The sequence below is a fragment of the Schistocerca americana genome, chromosome 1, assembly GCF_021461395.2.
Source record: "Schistocerca americana isolate TAMUIC-IGC-003095 chromosome 1, iqSchAmer2.1, whole genome shotgun sequence".
Lineage (NCBI taxonomy): Eukaryota > Metazoa > Arthropoda > Insecta > Orthoptera > Acrididae > Schistocerca > Schistocerca americana.
The window spans coordinates 792,726,551-792,747,267 of NC_060119.1; the positions used below are offsets into that span (position 1 = coordinate 792,726,551).

Genomic DNA, 20,717 nt, shown 5'->3' on the forward strand with positions numbered 1-20,717 from the left:
GGACCTCTGATACATCTAGATACGACTGTGACAGGTGAAATGTATGTAAGCATTCTGTCTGGTTGCCTGTGCCCATTCATGTCCATTGCGTATTCTGACAGACTCGGGCAATTCCAGCAGGACAGTGCGACACCCACACACATCCAGAATTGCTACAGAGTGGCTCCAGGAACACTGTTCTGAGTTTAAACACTTCCGATGGCTACCAAACTCCCCAGACATGAACATTATTGAGCATATCTGGGATGCCTTGCAATGTGCTGTTCAGAAGAGATTTTCAGCCATTCGTACTCTTATGGATTTATGGACAACCCTGCAGGATTCATGGTGTCAATTCCCTCCAGCACTACTTAGACATTAGTTGAGTCCATGCCACGTCGTGTTGCGGCACTTCTGGGTGCTAGCAGCGGCCCTACACAATAATAGGCAGGTGTGCCAGTTTCTTTGTCTCTTCAGTGTACATGACAATCAGATGGCTATCGGTAGATGTCGCTTACTATGGAAATTAAATTAAAAAGAAATTTATAGAAATCATGAGCTTTAGACATGCAACTGTCTGTATCTGAGATACACAGCATTCAAGGATGTTGTTCGTAGAGCCCATGATGAATCCAGAAATGGGCAATAAACAACCCCTTCCCCCCATTAGGGATACAAAGCTGGCTGGTTATCACAATCTTGGTTACAACTGTAACCCACTGTTTTATTAACCCTTTCATATTGTCACGTAGTAGAAGGTGTAGTTAGATGAATGACGAACACTAACTTCACTTAACGAAAGTTTATTCCGCACTTGCACATCTAGTATTTGTGGATACTTCTCGAATGTACTCAAAGCGCATATAGAAATTAAAATTTTAGAGTTCAGGTGAGTTTTAAAGTAACGACTCTCCATGCAACAACCTAGTATCGTAACCACTACACTACAGTGACTGTGCAGCTCAGCTTCTTCTGTGACAATATTTAAAACTGATTTACACACATTTTATAAATAAAAGATGAAAAACTGTCTTCTTTTGTGATCAGTATTACACTTTCACTGACAAAAAATTATGGTAATCAGTTTAAAAAACCAGTATGTTGGTACTAATATTGTGAAAAGGAAAGTTGCCCCTCACCATATAGCGGAGAGGCACAACAAAAAGACTCTTACAATTAAAGCTTTCAGCCATTAAGGCCTTCGTCAACAATAGATCTCTCTCTCTCTCTCTCTCTCACTCACACACACACACACACACACACACACACACACACACACACACACACACGACTCCGTATGGTGGTACCCATGTTTCCCATGAGCTTAACTAAATCCACATTTTCATTTGAATCTAGAATTTTTAAAGTTAAAGTTTTGTTTGTTGAGAGGCTTTACCAGAATGATAAACAAGAAGAAAGCATAACAAGTGAGTACCAAAACACATTATTTTCATGGCTATGAAAAGTATAAAATATCACATACAAAGTTTTTAATATAAATTTTGAAGTTTGCTTGGAGATATACATCCTATTGATTACAAATTATGTAACGTCCAGAAATTACTGTGGAGTATAGTAATGTTTCAAAACAATCTGTATATTGTATAATGAGAGACAGTTACTCACATGAGACATTCTTGGAATTGAGAAGATGGTGATTTCACTTAAGTTGCGTAGAACATATGCACAATGCCAGCTATAAACATACACCAGCCCGTTTGATTGTGTACGACACTCTATATATCCAGCCCAAGGTGTGCAGTATTTTTCTCCAAGTTTCAAAAGTTTCTCTTTATGTGTTAGAATGAGACAGAGACTGGACATAGACATTCCAGTGCTCATAGCTGTATATTGCATTAGTAGGGCATGTGTCCCATCAAATATGATAGGGTAATGTAATTGATGCTTTTGACAATTATGTGGTCTCTTCTGTTTATTTGGTGCAATTACAAGTTCATGTGGAGGGTTGTTGACATACGCCCCTGTTAGCTGATGACTGATGAATGCCTGTGATGGCCAGTTGGATAGCTAATGAGGCATAGTAGGTAATAGTTTCCATCTTGTAGAACTTGGAGTAGTTCAGCTGAGAAGAACAGATTGATATGCAAGGCTACCATGTAGTCTTTAATTAAAAGTTAAATAAATTTGTAAAATTTAGTACTTCATATTTACTTTCAGTTTTCAACATAAAATTTTGTTATTGTTATGTAGTAAAGAGAGTAATTTTCACTATTCGTTCATTTCATTATTTTTCCAGTCCTCTTTGATGCCTGTTGAATAATATGCTTTTCATTGTGCATTCCAATACAAATAAATAAACACTATAAAACTAAGTAATTGATTTTCTTTTTCATTATATTCAACATTCATCTGAAGAAGACCTTGAAAATTCTTTATTTCTCAGTATTCTGTGACCAGTCACAGTTTACACAACTTTCATGCTGTATGTGATTGATATGGAGACTACTACTGAAGCATATCATAATAACATTGTAAATAATAGCACCAATTTTCTCCTAATTTTTATTAGCTTCATAATGAAATATCATTTACAATGCCAGCTATAATTTAAAAAGGTCCCTCTTTCATTTCCATATTTATGTGTGGAAGTCTTCATAAAAACTGCTGGTAACCAGCACCAATATCTCAAGTACAACTGTTTCCTTCATTGTTGCATTCTGCCAAACTCTGTGTTATGTGGAAATGACAACCTTAAACAGACAACAAATATTTCTGTGGTACTATTCAAAAACAACAACACACTCCCTACAGGCAGTTGAAATACAATTGCAACTGCCTCTCTTTGTAACATACTCAATTTATTTTTTGCTGCAGGAGTAGTGAGGTGACAATAAAGCTGGTCAACCAGCACTCCACACCATTTCTCCCATTTGGGGAGTTCAGCGGATGTTGTGGTCCTTGAGACCATAAGTTTGCTTACCCATGGAATTGAGTAATTGAAGGCAAATTTTGTTCAGAAAATGTATGCCTTTTTAGGTTTTCTGTGATTTCCGTAAATCGTTTCAGGCAAATGCTGGGATGGTTCCTTTGAAAGGGCACGGCCTATTTCCTTCCCCATCTTTCCCTAACCCGAGCTTGTGCTCCGTCTCTAATGACCTCGTTGTCGACGGGACGTTAAAAAACACTAACCTATATGCCTTCTTAATGTAGTTTGTACTTCAGGGTCACAGTCTGCTCATGGGGAGTTAGTAGATGACCTTCACTCAAGTGATAATTTTCCAGTTTTTGGGTAAACTGGTTGCTTTGGAATGCCAAGACATATTTGAGATGGGGCAGATCACAATACTAATGCCATCTACTCTGACAGGTTCCATCCATAGTGGAATCTTCAGATCACCATATCCTTTAGAGGGGTGGAACTATTGGTGTCAGTTGCTGCAAGTGACAGGCAGGCACTGCTGTGAAGATTTAAGACAACTGTGCACAGAACCTTGCCACCTTTTGGTTAGTGAGGAAAAACCCCCTTGTGAACCATTAAAGAGAACAAGAAGGGTTCCAGGTGCACTACAATGAAGCAGTCTATACCAGAGTTTTCCAATGCTGCCTCATGTGCCACGAACTCCTGCTAGTATCTGTCAGCTCAGCTGCAAGCAGGGACAGTTAGGCTGCGTTCACACTGCCGGCCGGGCCGAGCCGAGCCTGGCCGGGCCGCCGCCCGCTTCGATATCAAACACATGGTTTTGAATTGCGGTGTTCACACTGGCGGCCGGGCCGCGCCGACACAGCGTGAGCCTCCCGGAGCCGAGCCGGCGACATCCCGAGTGTTTAATATTGCCGGCGCGAGCCGACCGCAGGCGCGAGCCTGTGGAGCAGCACTACAGCTTCTGCAGTACACGCATCACACGTCTCCCTTCTGCTTTCATCACAAGTGTGACTGCACACGTCTTTTATTTTAAGATGTTACCTCACATTTCACAATCAGTGAGGAAAAATTACGTTTATTATAATGATACATGCGAAATTACTTTTATTTCATTTATTTAATCTACCGTATTTACATGCATTTACAACAATAGCTTGCCAGCGATCGCGGCACTGCCGCCACTGAATAGTTCGCATTTACTTGTAAACGGAGACAGATGTGAGTGTCACTGAGGGACGGAAATGTGTCCCTACCAGATGATAATGCATTGTAAAGTCATGCTGTGGCAGTTCCTTATCAGCGGAAATAGAACCACTAAGTTAAAGGGCATTATCTCAAAACTCTTCGCCTATCAATCTGTCTATCTTACAAGGAAATGAAAAGAATTCTGTGAGGTCATCAGTGGCTCCACATGATGAACCATTACCACTGCCAAGCGCTGCATCATGAAGTAAAAAGTTGGAAAATTCTGAAGGAGTATTTCTGCGATTCTTCGTTGAAGGCACAGCAAGACATTACCCAAAATGACGAAGTTAATTACTTCCTAATGATTCTCAGGAGTCCCATAAACACTCTTCCCCTCAGAGGTAAGCGTTTGTGAAATTTAAAAATGGCTCTGAGCACTATGTGACTCAACTGCTGAGGTCATTAGTCGCCTAGAACTTAGAACTAATTAAACCTAACTAACCTAAGGACAGCACACAACACCCAGCCATCACGAGGCAGAGAAAATCCCTGGCCCCGCCAGGAATCGAACCCGGGAACCCGGGCGTGGGAAGCGAGAACGCTACCGCACGACCACGAGATGCGGGCGGTGAAATTTAAAATACAAAAGCATGACTACAATTAATTGGAGGTAGTGAATGCTGTACAAAGTTCTACTGCAAACCAAAAAGTGTGTACTAACGAATCTTACCTTATCGTTATACACAATTTTTCTTCTGCTGTTATACTTCTGCGAAAATTTGTGTTCTGTTTAGAAATTTTGTCTTGAATGTTCTGCAGCACATACTGAAATGTATTATGATTCATTCTGTAATTTGAATAAAATTTTTCAGGCTAGTTTTTAAGTTCTTCATATAAAGAAAAAAAACCCTCCTAAATGTCTGTCGCTATTTATGGGATGAATCCATAACCTCCTAGTTCTTCTGTACTTCAAAACTCGACGAGTTACTGCAGAGTCAAAACAATACCAATAAAAGAGTGAGGACATTGTTCTACACGACAGCACAGACTAGCTAAAGGTGAGCAACTGTCGACTGCAGCTGCGTTTTCTACTGACTTGCTTGTCAGCTGTCGAAGGGTGGGGATCTTTTTAAATTTATTTATTTGGCTTCCCGCCAGCCATTTAGCCAAAGAGTGGGGATTACCTTGACAGTGCAGCGCAGCCCGCCAAGGAAGAAAAAAAAAAACAATGAAGAACAATGAAACGCACATCTGTGCCGATCTATAGTAGTTTCATTAACTCTCCATTATTTTTTCTGCCAAAGTAGACAACGAGACTACAGAATTGCGCTTCAGTTATCTTTTAGTTCGAAATACGAAATGTACATCATACTAATTGTAGGATGTTGATGACAAATAATTGTTTGTCTTTTGTGATGCAACGTGTGGCCAATTATAAAAGCATAGCAGATGATTGTCCAGTAGCCGAGGGAAAAATTCTTATACATTTGGATTTATCTAGAGAATGAGACCATTAAAATAATAAGAGGGGCCGGCACTAGGTCTCCGCTGATCACTAGTAATTAGTTTTTTTTTCTGTGCTGCATTATATAACTACACTAAACCAAGCTGTAACCGCGCGAACTCCGTGGCTTGCGGACGCGGCACTGACGCCACTGAATAGCTCGCATTACTTGAGACCAGAGATAGATATCAGTATCATTATCATTTCAAAAACTTTTTGGTACTTTTAGCTACATTTCATTCCCAACAATGTATGGTCTAAAACGGATCTAACAGTAAGCTACCCGCTACATAACTTTTTCACTACAAGATTTGTAAATCAAGTGCACAACGTTGACAAATAGCATCATTTCACAATGACTGTTAAGAAATATGGAAAGATAAATGACTCAATACGAAGCTAAGATGTTGCACTACCACGTGTACAAAAATCAGATTCTTTAGCCGCATACTTTCTTCAAAATCGGTTGGGAAGCGTTACGAAACTAAGAAATCACGCGAAACGAAAAGTAGACTTTTTCTTCTTTCACGACGTAAGTAAAGCTTTTAAGGAAAAAATAAGTTCATGAAACGATGTGGCGAAGTCTTATATACCGCTAAGAATTTTTAAAACATGAAAATCGGAGAAGTGGATTTTCCCCCATTTCGCCGTCCCGGCTCGGCGCGGCGCGCAATGTGAATGCACTACACGTCGGCCTGAGCTGGCTAGGCACGAGCCGAGCCAGTACGCGTCAGCCCGGCCCGGCCCGGCCGGCAGTGTGAACGCAGCCTTAGCATAGGCTACGTGCCAGATAGAATTGCTCTGTGCATGCACGATACATTTCACTACCTGTACCTGTGGGTGCTCAGTCGGGGCAGCATGAACACACAGGCTGCAGCCTGAACACCTGTGCACCAGCTGTTTGCCCGCTGCTGCCAGTGGCCACTGGCTTCCCTTAGGTGAACACTCAAGCTGGAACAGCCTGGTCCGCACCTTTGCCTTCTCAATGTTGAAACTGGATAGCACACTTTTACAGCTCACCATTCTTCTCCTGTGCCAGATTTGTGCAATTATGGTATGCAGAAACACCTTAACCAAAATTTTTGAGAAAACTTTCTTGATCCTTTTATAAAGAAATGTGGACTGAAGGCAAATTTCCAGATCTATAGAGCCTTTACTTTTTTATTTGTACTCATATATGCATATCTGTTCTCACTTCTCATCCTCATTCCCAACACCTTCTACAAATTGAGATTTGCAATATTGGTGTTTACGAAATGAAATTTTGCTCACTGCCATTGTTATGTAGCATTTTAGGAAACAATACATGAAAAGGACTTTCACATTCTACCTACTAATTATTTGAAGCAGACAATTGTGCACTAAATTCTTCGTTCTCCAACTCATGACTGCAAGATCCCATTCAGCTGTCAAACTGTAAGTCACTCTTTGACTTTGAGGACTAGGAAATTGTGAAACATTTATTCCACTGTATTAAAAGGACTATGCAGATATTCTGAGCATCTTAAAGGAATTTATTGAATTACGAATTTGTTCCACGGTTTAGTAGGTTATAGGTACAACCAAAACAGCCAGAAAGGACAAGTTTCTCGTTAAGTGGAAAAAAGTACTTGAAACAGTTGAATGTTTCCTAAACTAGCATAGGTAATTTTATTTAATTCTCCATAGTGTTTTACTTGTTTCGTTTCGTATGACAAGACATGTTGATATAGTAACAGAAATTGAGATAAGTGAAAGAAAACTCAGATCAGAGAACTGTAGCTCTAAAGGCAACAACTTCTGAGTTCTGATAACAGCGTACAACTGTTTGCAGATCTGGGATATCACAAACATCCATTTGCAACCAACACTGTCTCACCTGAGAGCAGTAGTTCACTTGTGGAAATCAAGTCCAGAGTTAGTTCACTGCACTACTGATGTGTCTGAAATGCGTGAAATTGGACCTCAAGTAATCTATACCTACACCAAGGGGGAAAGGGGGGGGGGGGGGGAGACCAATCCTGCCAGTTGGATATGCTCTTATTATCAAACTATGCATTATAGTAATGTAGAAAAAAAATGTTCACCTCTAGTCTCTATAGTTGAATGGAAGTTTCATGGAGATATTTGTAGGTGCAACTCCAGATTTGGCTGCTTCTTCTTACCTTTTTTATACAAGGTACTTTTTTGTGACTTGACAAATGAGTATCTGTTATGATCTCTGCAGTACTATATGAATCACACTACTTGTGTATGATAATATTGCAGTTGCTTTCTTACTCTAGAAGAAATGATGTGATGGATGTTCACAGAAATGATGTGGTGGATGTTCACAGAAATGATGTGGTGGATGTTCACAGAAATTTACTTCTGGTGACAAGTGTAATAAAACTAACAGCAACCTAGAAATTCACAACTAGCTACTTACTGCTATCCCACTGATGTGGGATAGGAATGACAACTACAAGAAATAACACTGAAAAATTTCAAGGAGATATAATGCTTGACTAGTGCTTACCATTAGGAATCAGAATTCCAAAATATGCTGATAGTAGATAAGTAGGAATATTTAAATAGTTTTTGCAACTGGTAATGTCTTCCCCGGGGAGAAAGGAGGGGTTGATTCTTCCAGAAAGGCAGGGCTGGTCACTCAGATGTCAAGTTGAGAGAGACCCGCCTGTAGGGAGGATGGGGCGAGACAAAAATGAAGGGGGAGGCAGTAGGAGGGCAAAAATTGTGTGCTGGTAACCAGTGTACTAGCTCTTTCCCAGAGATGACAAAAGAAAGAATGATAAAGTTGAATTAAGAGGAAGAGAAATAAATAGTGCTGTTAATAACCAGGAGGAAAAGAGATTTAGAAAAACTGAAAGGGGGGGGGGGGGGGGGAGAAAAAACTTAAAAAATAACAATGAGTATAAAAAGAAATATTACAAAAAAAGGCTTTGAATCAGACCATCAGTAGAAGAAAAGCAAAAGTAATGGAAGGCAGTCAAATTAAATTGGGCGATGCTTAAGGGAAGAAAAATAGACCAGCTAGTGTAATAAGGATTGGGTGTGAACAACTGAAGAAGGTGGAAAGTGTCAAATACTTGAGAAGTTTGGCGGAGGAAAATTGAAAAAATAAGAAAGAGATCAACGAATGCGGCAGATAGGCAGAAGCATTCCTGCAAAGTGTTAGGAGCCTGGTGTGGGATAATGACGTCCCACAGAAAAGCAAAGAAATAATATAATGAACTTACTATGTCCCAATACTGACTTATGAATCTGAAACATGGCTAATGAAGAAAAAAGATATTAGCAGATGACAGGCATGTTAAATGAAGTTCCTCAGAAGTAAGATAGGAATAACAGGTAGGGATAAAATGAAGAATGAAGAAGTAAGGGAAATAGTGAAAGACGAACCCTTGCAGAACAGGATAGAAACATCAAGGCCAAGATGATATGGGCACTAAAAGAGAATGGGAAACAAGAGGATTCCCAAGAAGATACATGAAATGGAGGTGTGGAGGAAATGACCAAGAGGCCAAGGGATAGATGGCTGAAAGAAGTGGAGTAGTGCACTGAAAAAAGAGTCAAGGACTGGAACACAGAAAGATGGTGGGAAAACAGGACTAGATGGTGAGGCTTGCAATCCAATCAGACCCAGCCTGAGGCTGGAAACTGTTGAAGATGACAATGCTGACGACGATGGTGGTGGAAGTAATTAGAAAATGATACGCTGAAAGTAATAGATGTGTTTGGCTGTTATTAATCAATGAAGATGACTGAACTAGAGGATATAAAATGTAGACTGGCTATAGCAAGAGAAGTATTTCTGAAAAAGAGGAATTTGTTAACAACTGATATCAGTTTAAACATTGGGAACTGTTTTCTGAAGGTATTTGTTTGGAGAGTAGCCTTGTATGGAAGTGAAACATGGATGGTAAGTAGTGCAGACAAGAAGAGAAGAGAAACTTTTGAAATGTGGTGCTAACAATAATGCTGGATATTAGATTAGTAGATTGAGTAACTGATGAGGAGGTACTGAATCAAATCAGAGATAAAAAGAGATTTATGCTACAACTTGACTGAAAGAAGGTACTGATTGAAAAGACACATCCCGAGCATCCCAAATAGTCATCAGTTGGTAATGGAGGAAAGTGTGGAGAGAGAGAGAGAGAGAGAGAGAGAGAGAGAGAGAGAGAGAGAGAGAGAGAGAGAATTGTAGAGGGTGACCAAGGCATGAATAAAAGTAAAGTAAATAGCTTCAAAGGGATGTAGGTTGCAGTAATTATTCTGAGGTGAAGAACTTTGCACAAGGTAGATTAGCACATACAACTGCATCAAACCACTCTTCTGACTGCTGGCCACAACAGTATTGGAGGTTAAGTCCAGGATGGTGTGGGATGCAGGGAAGTATTGTATAGAAAGTTCCAGTCTCCAGTATTCGTTTTATGTAGCTGCAGCAGTATAACTGCCGAGAATTGTATGATTTTGACACTGAATTTCCTTATTTAGTATCTGATAATTACACACTGACAATGCCTCTTAGGCTATCAGAACATTAGTGTAAAATTACCAAGATGTAATTGAAAAAACACTTGTTACCCTAATTAGTGCCTCATCTGTGGCTGAATGTGGCACAATAGGTACCACTAATAGTAATTTAATTTCATCTTCAGATGACATACTGAATACTGTTATAGTTCAGGTAAGCAGTTCTTCTTACCTGTACACTACTTGTCATAGTAAAATAGCTAAGAGCAATATTGAATAATTTCCTGTTGTGACATTTTATTTACAGTAAGATTCAGAAGTTGTAGAAGAAGCAGCAGTCATAGGTGTCTGCTTTCGGAATACCAAGCTATTTAACTAAAAACAAAATCTCTGAAAACATGTACCTCCAGTGACAGTAATTTGACTTTGTTCATCAGCTAGGGAACAAACAACATGAGAAAAATTACAGAATAACTGAACAAACTGACTGGTATCATTTTTCTGTAGTAGATTGGGCAGTAATAAATGTTGGCATTCCACAATAACAAATTTGTTCATACTTGCATTTTTGTTTCTGCATTAATCTGTTTTGAAGTCAAATATGTACAGTACCTTACTGTGTTGTGACATTTAAGCCAAACTTGTTTTTCAGTTACTTTTGATGTGAGCTGCTGATTATAAATGTATACTCTGTTAAAATTGTCAGCTAAATTATAATCATGGTGGCAGATTACACACTTTAAAATTTCTCCTGCTGAATCACATAATCAAAAATGTCACATTGATAACTTGGCAGTCTGTGTGTCAAAATTTCCTATCACTGGCATTAGCAGCCATGAAATTCTTGCATGCTTCTACTCTTAGGTAACTTCCAAAATCAGCAGGACTGAATATAATTGAGGTTGCTTCTTACTGTATTACATTTGGTCAGCTAAAGTTCTTTGTGAACTTCTTTGTGCATCTCTTAACCAAATAGTGTGTCTGCATTTCCACCAAACTTGCTCATGCACAGCATTCAATTTATTATACAGTTTATTAATAGCAGCCTCTATTTTAACTCATTCAACAGTGTAGCATTTCAACTGAAATGATCAGAGGTGATTGCTGCAATGTGAACAGAATCCTAAAATCAGTGAATGTTCCAAAGAGCTCTGTAGCAGAAGATGTTCAGAAGTGGACAGCTAACCAAGATCACTGTTGTAAAAATAATTTTGCACTGGAATGTCAGCAAGTGAAATAAATTATGACTGTGCATAGATTAGATATATACTTCCAGAAAACAGAGCAAATGCTGGGCTTGTGTGTTAAATATTGCATGCCATATGTTAAATCGCTGTTTGATATGGCAAAGTACTATGTGGTTGATAGAGAGCACTGTCTGGAGGCTGCTATCACATGTGATGTTAGCATCTTGTGCTGATTGTTGGACTTAATTCTGGCAGTTCATTTTTGAGTTAGTGAACAAGTCTATGTCACTGTGCAGAACCTTTGCATGCCAGGTTTTTGCCAAATGCTGTTCAGATGGTTGTGAGGGTCCCTTTCCTCCAAGAGGAGCATGTTTTTATCATACAGAGAGTGCAGTGGGAGTCCAAAATACTGAAGTTCTGAGAGGTGCAAATCTCGATTCATATCAATTTCTCTTATAGATGTAAGTTAAGAGTCTACCAAGGAGCACAGTGCATGCCCAACAGAGAAAAATTAGCAGGTTCAACATAGAGCAGCTCAGAGGTGTCAAAGAGTTTGTCCAGAAACTGGAGTCCCAAGAGCCAGATAATGGGGAGCAATTGCAAGTCACTAGTCAAGACAGCCAACAAAGCAGCCAAACTAACAAAACCAAATAAACATCTGTGTTGGACCTGTGAATGTGATGTGGTTTTGTGGCAAAGGCAGCGTGCTTGCAAAAAATGGAACTTCTGGAAAAATCAAGATAACTGGACAAAGCTACCTACAGGTTAAAACTTACTTTTGACAAGAACCATATCCAAGACTTGTATAATCTTTAAAATGAAGTCTCAGTAGGTACAACCAACAAGTCTACACGACTACCGTAATAAAATTTATGGGTAGATATCAGATGCTTTTGAAACCAGGACAAGAGTCTCTCCTTTGATTAAACCAAATTTGTAATAAATATAAAATTAGTGTCCAGTGTACTAGAGGTAGAAAAAGGAAAATCATACTGATGAATAAATTTAAACACTTATACTTGACAGACTCCAACACCTTTTAGAAAAAAGGAGCCAGAGGTAGGGAAGGTGGTTTGGGGATTTCATAGGGATTCCTACCCTTGTAACCGCCCCCGGTGTAAGACCTGTCCCATGCACCCTCCCACCACCACCTACTCCAGTCCTGTAACCCGGAAGGTGTACACGATCAAAGGCAGAGCCTCGTGTGAAAGCACCCACGTGATTTACCAACTGACATGCCTACACTGTGAAGCCTTCTATGTGGGAATGAGCAGCAACAAACTGTCCATTCGCATGAATGGACACAGGCAGACAGTGTTTGTTGGTAATGAGGATCACCCTGTGGCTAAACATGCCTTGGTGCACGGCCAGCACATCTTGGTGCAGTGTTACACCGTCCGGGTTATCTGGATACTTCCCACTGACGCCAGCCTATCAGAACTCCAGAGATACTTGCCCTTCAATATATTCTCTCTTCCCGTTACCCACCAGGCCTCAACCTCCGCTAATTTCTAGTTGCCGCCACTTATACCTCACCTGTCATTCAACAACATCTTTGCCTCTGTACTTCCGCCTCGACTGACATCTCTGCCCAACCTCTTTGCATTTACATATGTCTGCCTGTGTCTGTATATGTGCAGGTGGATGTGTGTGTGTGTGCGAGCGAGCGTGCGCGCGCGCGAGTGTATACCAGTCCTTTTTTCCGCCTAAGGTAAGTCTTTCCGCTCCCGGGATTGGAATGACTCCTTGCCCTCTCCCTTAAAACCCGCATCGTTTCGTCTTTCCCTCTCCTTCCCTCTTTCCTGATGAAGCAACTTTGGGCTGCGAAATCTTGAAATTTGTGTGTTTATATACTCACTTCCCTCTTGTACTAAATTGGTGATCCCTTGGTGTCTCAGGATGTGTCCTGTCGACCGATCCTGTCTTTTAGCCAAATTGTGCTCCCCAATTCAATTCAGTAACTCCTCATTAGTTACGCAATCTACCCATCTAATTTTCAACATTTTTCTGTAGCACTACATTTCAAAAGCCTCTATTCTTTTCTTGTCTAAACTGTTCATTGTCCATGTTTCATCTCCATATATGGCTACATTCCAGAGAAATATCTTCAGAAAAGGCTTTCTAAACACTTAAACCTATTCAGTGTTAACAAACTTCTCTTCTTCAGAAATATTTTTCTTGCCATTGCCATTCTACATTTTATATCTTCCCTACTTTGACCATCATCAGTCATTTTACTGTCCAAATAGCAAACCTCATTTACTACTTTAAGTATCTCATTTCCTAATCTAACTCCCTCAGCATCACCTGATTTGACTATATTCTATTATTCTTTTTAAGCTTTTGTTGATGTTCATCTTATATTCTCCTTCCAAGACACTGTCTCTTCTGTTCAACTGCTCTTCCAAGTCCTTTTCTTGCTGTGATGGAATTACAGTGTCATTGGCAAATCTCAAAGTTTTTATCTTCTCCCTGAACTTTAATTCCTATTCCTGACCTTCCTTTGTTTTCATAACACGCTTGCTCAGTGTACAAATTGAGAAGCATTGAGGATAGGCTCAACCCTTTCCCACTTCCTTCCCAACCACTGCTTCTCTTCGATGCCCCTCGAGTCTTATAACTGCCGTCTGGTTTCTGTAAACGGTGTAAATATCCTTTTGCTCCCTACTAGCTTCAGAATTTCAAATAGAGTATTAAAGTCAAAATTGTCAAAAGCTTTCTCTAAGCCTACTGATGATATAAACATAGATTTGCCTTTCCTTAACCTGTTTTCTAAGAGAAGTCGCACAGTCAGTAGTGCCTCACATCTTCTACAGTTCTCCAGAATCCAAACTGATCTTCCCCGAGGTCGGCATTATATCTTACAAACAAAAAGATACACATATGTCTGCAGTGTCCGTATGCTGATCTGTTCCTTTGTTATAAAATTTACTATTTTTATATGTATGTAACACTGCATTGACATACACAGACAACTTTCAAATATTGTCCCCGAGTCTTTTGGTTTGATTTATCGAGGAAATGTCATCCTGCTCAGTTACTGTTATTTCGAGTATTGTATTTAGCTTAGAGCCTATACGAGTAAAAAGGTTACTAGTACTTTTTTAATGAATTGTTCTGCATCAAATATTCCTTGTTATCTAGGGGAACTGAGTGAAATAGGCAAATATACCTTGTTTCACTTCTTTTTCTGTGGACAGCAGAAACTCTACAGGGCTCTTGTAGGAAATTTCTTTTTTCATTGGCTGAAATACGCAAGTTGATGATGCTCCTTTAGACATGACAGCCTTCACATAGTGTCCTCCTGGTTGCAGTATGGTATGGTGCTGGGCATCTCTCTCTCGGGGTCCGGAGAGCCTTCATTATCACCTGTTGACAATCCAGTATTTTGCCACTGAAAGGAGAAACTACTTCAACTTTCTTTTTCTCTGGGTTCAAGGCACTTAAAATTATAAATAATTTAAGAGTTCACTGTTTCTTAGATAAAGTATGACTTTTTTGTCCATTTCATTGATTTCCGTAGAATAGCGTAGTAAGTAATGTACTGAGCTGCACGATCAACTCCTTTCGTGAGGGCATTGTGTTGATTTGCACATACAGGCTTAAATGTATCCTCTCTGGTTTTTCTGTTTTTCTTTTCTGTATTTGAGCCAAAAGATCGTGAATTGATATTATTGTGACATCACACTTGCCTTTCTGTGCAGGGAGAAGAATTCATTTTCTACAGAAAACTGTGTCACCTTTCTTGATTCGTGATGCTTTGACTTCCAGAATTTGCAGTAAATCTCTGTTCGCCCTAATAATACCACAGACCTTTTTTTTTTTTCCAGAGTACCTCTGTGGCAGAGGTATTGTTACAATAATTATCCTGGCAAAGTTCGTGCCACGTACCAAAATAGGGGCAAAGAACTGAGAGCACAAATTTTTCCAGTTTCTGCCCTTCAGCATTGTAAATCACCGTATTGCAGATAAAGCCTTTGTTACTCTTGCACACCATCCTAATAAGTAGTCTTCCCAGGGTTGTACGTTCAAAACATCTGGCGTCCTCTCAGTGGACTCATCTCTTACAAAGACAAGTTTTTCTTTAGTTTGTAAAGAGTCCTGAATTTCTTGCAGAAATAACCCAGCACAACTTGAGCTTCAGATAGTCTCCCAGTCAATTTAGTGTTGTCACTGAAGAGTCAGAATGTCCAAATCTGTTCAGATATATTGTAATTCTTAGTTTGAGAAAATACTGGGGTAGCTATTAGAGGATCTGTTGACCATTAATCTTTCCATCTTCTTTTAGTGTTTGTCCCATTATAAGAATCGGGTCAAGGAATTTCTTCATATCTCTTAGTGTAACAGGAGATCACTTCAGTGTTTTAGGTGACATTTTATGTTTCACTGAAGGCTGATCATAATAGGTGCACAGCTCCATGCACAATAGTTCAAACAAGTTGTCACCAAAGGCTAATCACAGAGTCTACAGAGTCACATTCTGTTTGAAATGTCATGCCCCCAGGATGACCATCAATGGTTACAGGTGTGTCTGTATGTCAATTTCACATCAGTTATTGTTATCATGAATTATTAACATGAAATACAAATAGAATCACTTTCATCTTTATTGTGAGAATCACTTGCCAACACTACCACTGTAACACGTATTTACAGGTATAAAATTTCACTGGAACTTGACCTGTCCTCAGAACTATAAATACACTCCTTCATTCAATCCTCAAGATCTTCATCTCACTAGGGGAATCTGGATACATGTTGGCAAAAACCTCCGAAAATATTTTAGTCATCCATTTCCTTCTGTTTTCTGGATAGGAACATCCTTAAAAGCAGGAAGAACTGCAAACCGGAAATGGTAACTATTTGAAATATCGAAATACACTCATAATGCTGTATATGCAAAATGTACCCACAGGCAGTCACATTTGCTGAAACACCTAACTAGACAAAGTCTAAGGCAGTATATAGTACATGAGTTATCTTGTGGTCTATCTGCAATAGATGGCACATGGAACACATCCACAGTGTACTAACACGACTTTGTTATGTTGCAAGTAGAGACTACAGCCATTATTCTTCCTGAGGGCCTGTAACTGTACTGCATGGCTTAATAATCGTGTAACCATCTAGGGTAAAATATCGGAATGTAAAATGATCTTCTGTTTGGAGTTCAGGGCAGAGACTACTCAGGAGTACATCATCAGCAAAATCAAAACTAGTACTCTATGGGTCTGATTGTGAAATATAAGATCCCTTGATTGTGAAGTTAGGTAGAGAATTTAAAAAGAGAAATTGGTAAGTTGATGTTAGATATAGTAGGAAATAGAGGAATTTAGTGGCAAGAAGAACAGAACTTCTGCTCGGTGAGCACGAGGTTATAAATACAAAATCAAGTGGGGGTAATGCATGAATGGGTCTAAAGTGAATAAGAAAATAGAAATTTGGGTAAACTTCTAGGAACAGAGTTGTGAACTCTTTATTGTAGCCAAGACAAAGCAAACATCACAATAGTCAAAGTTTATATGCCAGCTAGCACCACAGATGAAGAGACTGAAAAACTGTATGACGAGATAAAAGGAATTATTCAGGTAGTTGAGGGAGATGAAAATTTTATTGTGGTGAGGACCTGGAATTCGATTGTAGGAAACCAAAGAAAAGGAAAAATAGTAAGAGAATATGGACTGGGGAAGAAAGGAATGAGAGGGGAAATGACCTGGCAAAACATTTTGCACAGAGCATAATGTAATCATTGCTAACACTTGGTTTAAGAATCATGAAAGAAGGCTGTATGTGGGAAAGAGACCTGGAGACACCAGGTCTCAGTTTGATTATATAATGGTAAGAAAGAGATTTTGACTCTAGATTTTAAACTCTTAAGACATTTCCAGGGTTGCGGATGTGGACACTGACCACAATTTCCGAAGTGTACATTAAAAGTGAAGAAACTGAAGAAAGGTAAGACATCTACATCTACATGGACACTCTACAAATCACATTTAAGTGCCTGGCAGAGGGTTCATCGAACCATCTTCACAATTCTCTATTCTTCCAATCTCGTATAGGACGTGGAAAGAACGAACGCCTATACCTTTCTGTACGAGCTCTGACTTTCCGTATTTTATCAAGGTGATCTAAGAATATAATTAAAAATACCAGAAATTGTTGAGAGTTTCAAAGGGATCATTAGGCAATGATTAACTGAAACAGAAGAAAAGAATACAATAGAAGATGAACCGGTAACTTTGAGGCATGAAATATTGCGGGCAGCAGAGGATCATATAGGAAAAAGACAAGGCCAAGTAGTAATCCTTGGAAATTACACTGGAGATATGGACCTTAATCATCAAAAATGCAGTAAATGAAGCAGGTAAGAGGAAATACATGGTGCAGCCTGTCACCAACATTATTTAAAATCTGTATAGACACAAGTCCTAAGACACAGTCTCGTAAATCCAGTGAGATCGGTCTAGAAATTAAAGGTGAAGTTTGTTTACATCACTTACTATTTGCTGATGATCAAGTAGTTATAGCACAAGGTGGAGAGGATGCAAATTATATATGTAACCAGTTAGAATGGAATACAGAAACTCAGGATTGAAGATTAATTATCAGGAAATGGAATACTTCACAAATGATCCAGATGACTTATACACAGAGGGAAAGGTAATTAAGGTGGTCAACATTTTCTGATATTAGGGGCCATTTTAGAGAGTGAGGGAAAATCAGAAGTAGAAGTTAATAGAAGAATTAGCAGTGGAAGGAAGATCATTGGGATGCTCAACTCAATCTTATGGAGCAGAAATGTAATAAGGTGAACCAAAAGAGTCATATATAAATTGGTACTAAGAATTTCTATAAAAGAGAAAATTTAAAAAAGGTGAAATAATGGAGAGAATGGAAATAAGAGAAAGAATACATGATATGATGGATAGAAGGAAGTTACGATGATACAACCATGTAAGGAAACTGGAGGAAGCCAGAAAATGATTCTGGAATGGTAACTGGAGGGAAAGAAGAGAAGAGGAGTCCCTATGACCACCTGAATCCAAAATGTACAGTTAACAATGAGAAGACTTGGTACAGAGGAAGAAGATATACTAGATTGGAACACCAGGAGGGATTTCCTGTGGAGATAAATTAAGATCTTATGTAACAGGTGTAATAATTTCTGGATATTTGTTATGTTGGGAAAAAAACCTTTGTATTGAGGAAAATCTCAACAGATAAAAAGAAATAGATCAAATCCAAGGCTGTAGAGGTGTGTGTGACTAGTGGGAATTTAGGTGCCACTTATAGGAAAATTTGAAGAAAAGGTAAGCTGTATGAAAATTAGGAGCTCAGAGGGTAAGCCAGTATTAAGTGAAGAAGGGAAAGTTGAAGGGTGGAAGGGATATATACAAGGGCTGTCAAAGGAAAGTGAACTTGAAAACAATTAGGTAGTTGAAGATGAAGTGGGAGATATGATACTTTTGAGAAGAATTGTCAGGTAACTGAAATACCAAAGTGGAAACAAGGCCTCTGGACTAGATGATATTCCCTCAGAATTATCGAGAACTTCGGGAGAACCAGCCATGACAAAACTCTTCCACCTGGTGTGCAAGATGTGTGTGACAGGGGAAGTGCCCTCGCACTTAAAGAAGACGTTACAAGGAAAGCAGGTGCATGCTGACGGGTATGTATTTTCCTGTGAACTCTTAGTTTAATAAGCCATGGTTTCAGAATACTGACACAAATTATTTACAGAAGAATGGAAAAACTGGTAGAATGCAACCTTGGAGAAGATCAATTTGGGTTCCAGATAAATGTATTAAGGTGTGAGACATTATTAACCCTAAGAGTTATCTTTAAAAATGAATTGAAGAAAGGTTTACCTTTTGTGTTTAGCATTTGTAGTTTTAGAGAAAGCTTTTAGCAGTGTTGACTAGCTTACATTTTTGAATCCTGAAGGTTGTAATGATAAAATACAAGGAGCGAAAGGTTATCTGCAACTTGTAGAAAACCAGGCAGCAGCCATAAAAGTCAAAGAACATGAAAAGGGAAGCAATGGTTGCGAAGGTAGTTAGACAAATTTTTAGCCTATAACTGATGTTATTCAGTCTGTACATTGAGCAGGCTGCATCAGAAACCAAGGATAAATTTGAAAAGGGTATTAAAAATTCAGGAAGTAGTAACAGTTTTGAAACTGATGGCATCGTAATTCTGTCAGAGATGATAAAATACTTAGAAGAGAATTGAGTGGAATTGATACTGTCTTGAAAAGAGGCAATAAGATGGACATCAATAAATGTAAAACAAAGGTAATGGAATTTAGGTGAATTAAATCAGGTGATCTTGAGGGAAACATTCGGAAATGAGCCCCTAAAGTAGTAGATGACTTTTGATATGTGGACAGCAAAAGTAACTGATGGTAGCAGAAGTAGAAAGGATATAAAATGCTAGATGACAATTTCAAGAAAAGCATATCTGAGAAAGATAGATTTGTTAACATCAGGTATGAATTTAAATGTTGAGGAGTATTTGTCTGGAGTGTAGGCTTTTACAGATGTGAAACTTGGATGAGAAACATTTCGGAGAAGAGAGTAGTAGCTTTTGAAATGTACTATGAAAAAATAAATAAAAAAATAAATAAAAGTTCAGGATTAGATGGGTTCATGGAGCAACTGAATCGAGTTTGGAGAAAAACAGAAATTTATGGCAATAGTCGACCAAGAGAAGGGATCAGTTGTACAACACATCATGAGTCATCATGGAATAGTCAGTTAGATAATGGAAGGAAATATGGAATGTAAAAATTACAGGAGGAGACCAAGGCTTGAATGCAGTTAGTTCAAATGGATGTAGGTTGCAGTTGTTATGCAGAGATGAAGAGGCTTGCACAAGATATACTAGCATGAAAATCTGCACTAACCAGTCCATGGACTAAACTACAACATGTCGAACACATTCATGATTCAGTTTGTAGAAAAGATGGAATTGTAATCAAATAAATCACTTTCTGATCCTTACAGAGTATAAATTACGATCAAATTTCACAATAAAATGTTAGTAAAAGAGGTCTATGTGAACAAATGTGGAAAGGCAAAAATGCTTAACTTCCTTATAGGGTAACATCATCCAGATTTCAATGTTTTTCTGGTTTTGTAGTTTTCTTATGTAAATATTGCCACATTAGACTGTCAGTGATAGTGCATGGGATTTATAGAACAAAATAAGATTATTCATCTTGACTGACCATATACTGCAAAATACTTGGACCTTATGTTAAACGTATAGGTGGAAGTAAAATAGACAGTGCAAGAAAACTGGCGTGATCCGATGCCAAGTATCTAAGGTAATGTATGCTGCCTGAGAGGAGGTGACAGAACTTCAGATGTTTATTGAAGTTGAAGGGGTTCAACTGGAATATTAAGTGGTGAATAACATCTGAACACTGTCAATTCAGCACCCAAAACATTGTAAGGATAGTAATTCCTTTACTCTGTTCATTTCATTTTCTCTATATTCTCTACAGGTGCAACATAGT

The 20,717-nt window shown here is 38.8% G+C and overlaps 1 protein-coding gene across 2 annotated transcripts in view; it reads left to right on the top strand.

The window, feature by feature from the left end:
• Positions 1-20,717, top strand: part of LOC124612477 — a 230,798-nt gene that overhangs the window by 104,610 nt on the left and 105,471 nt on the right. The window lies entirely within an intron of this gene.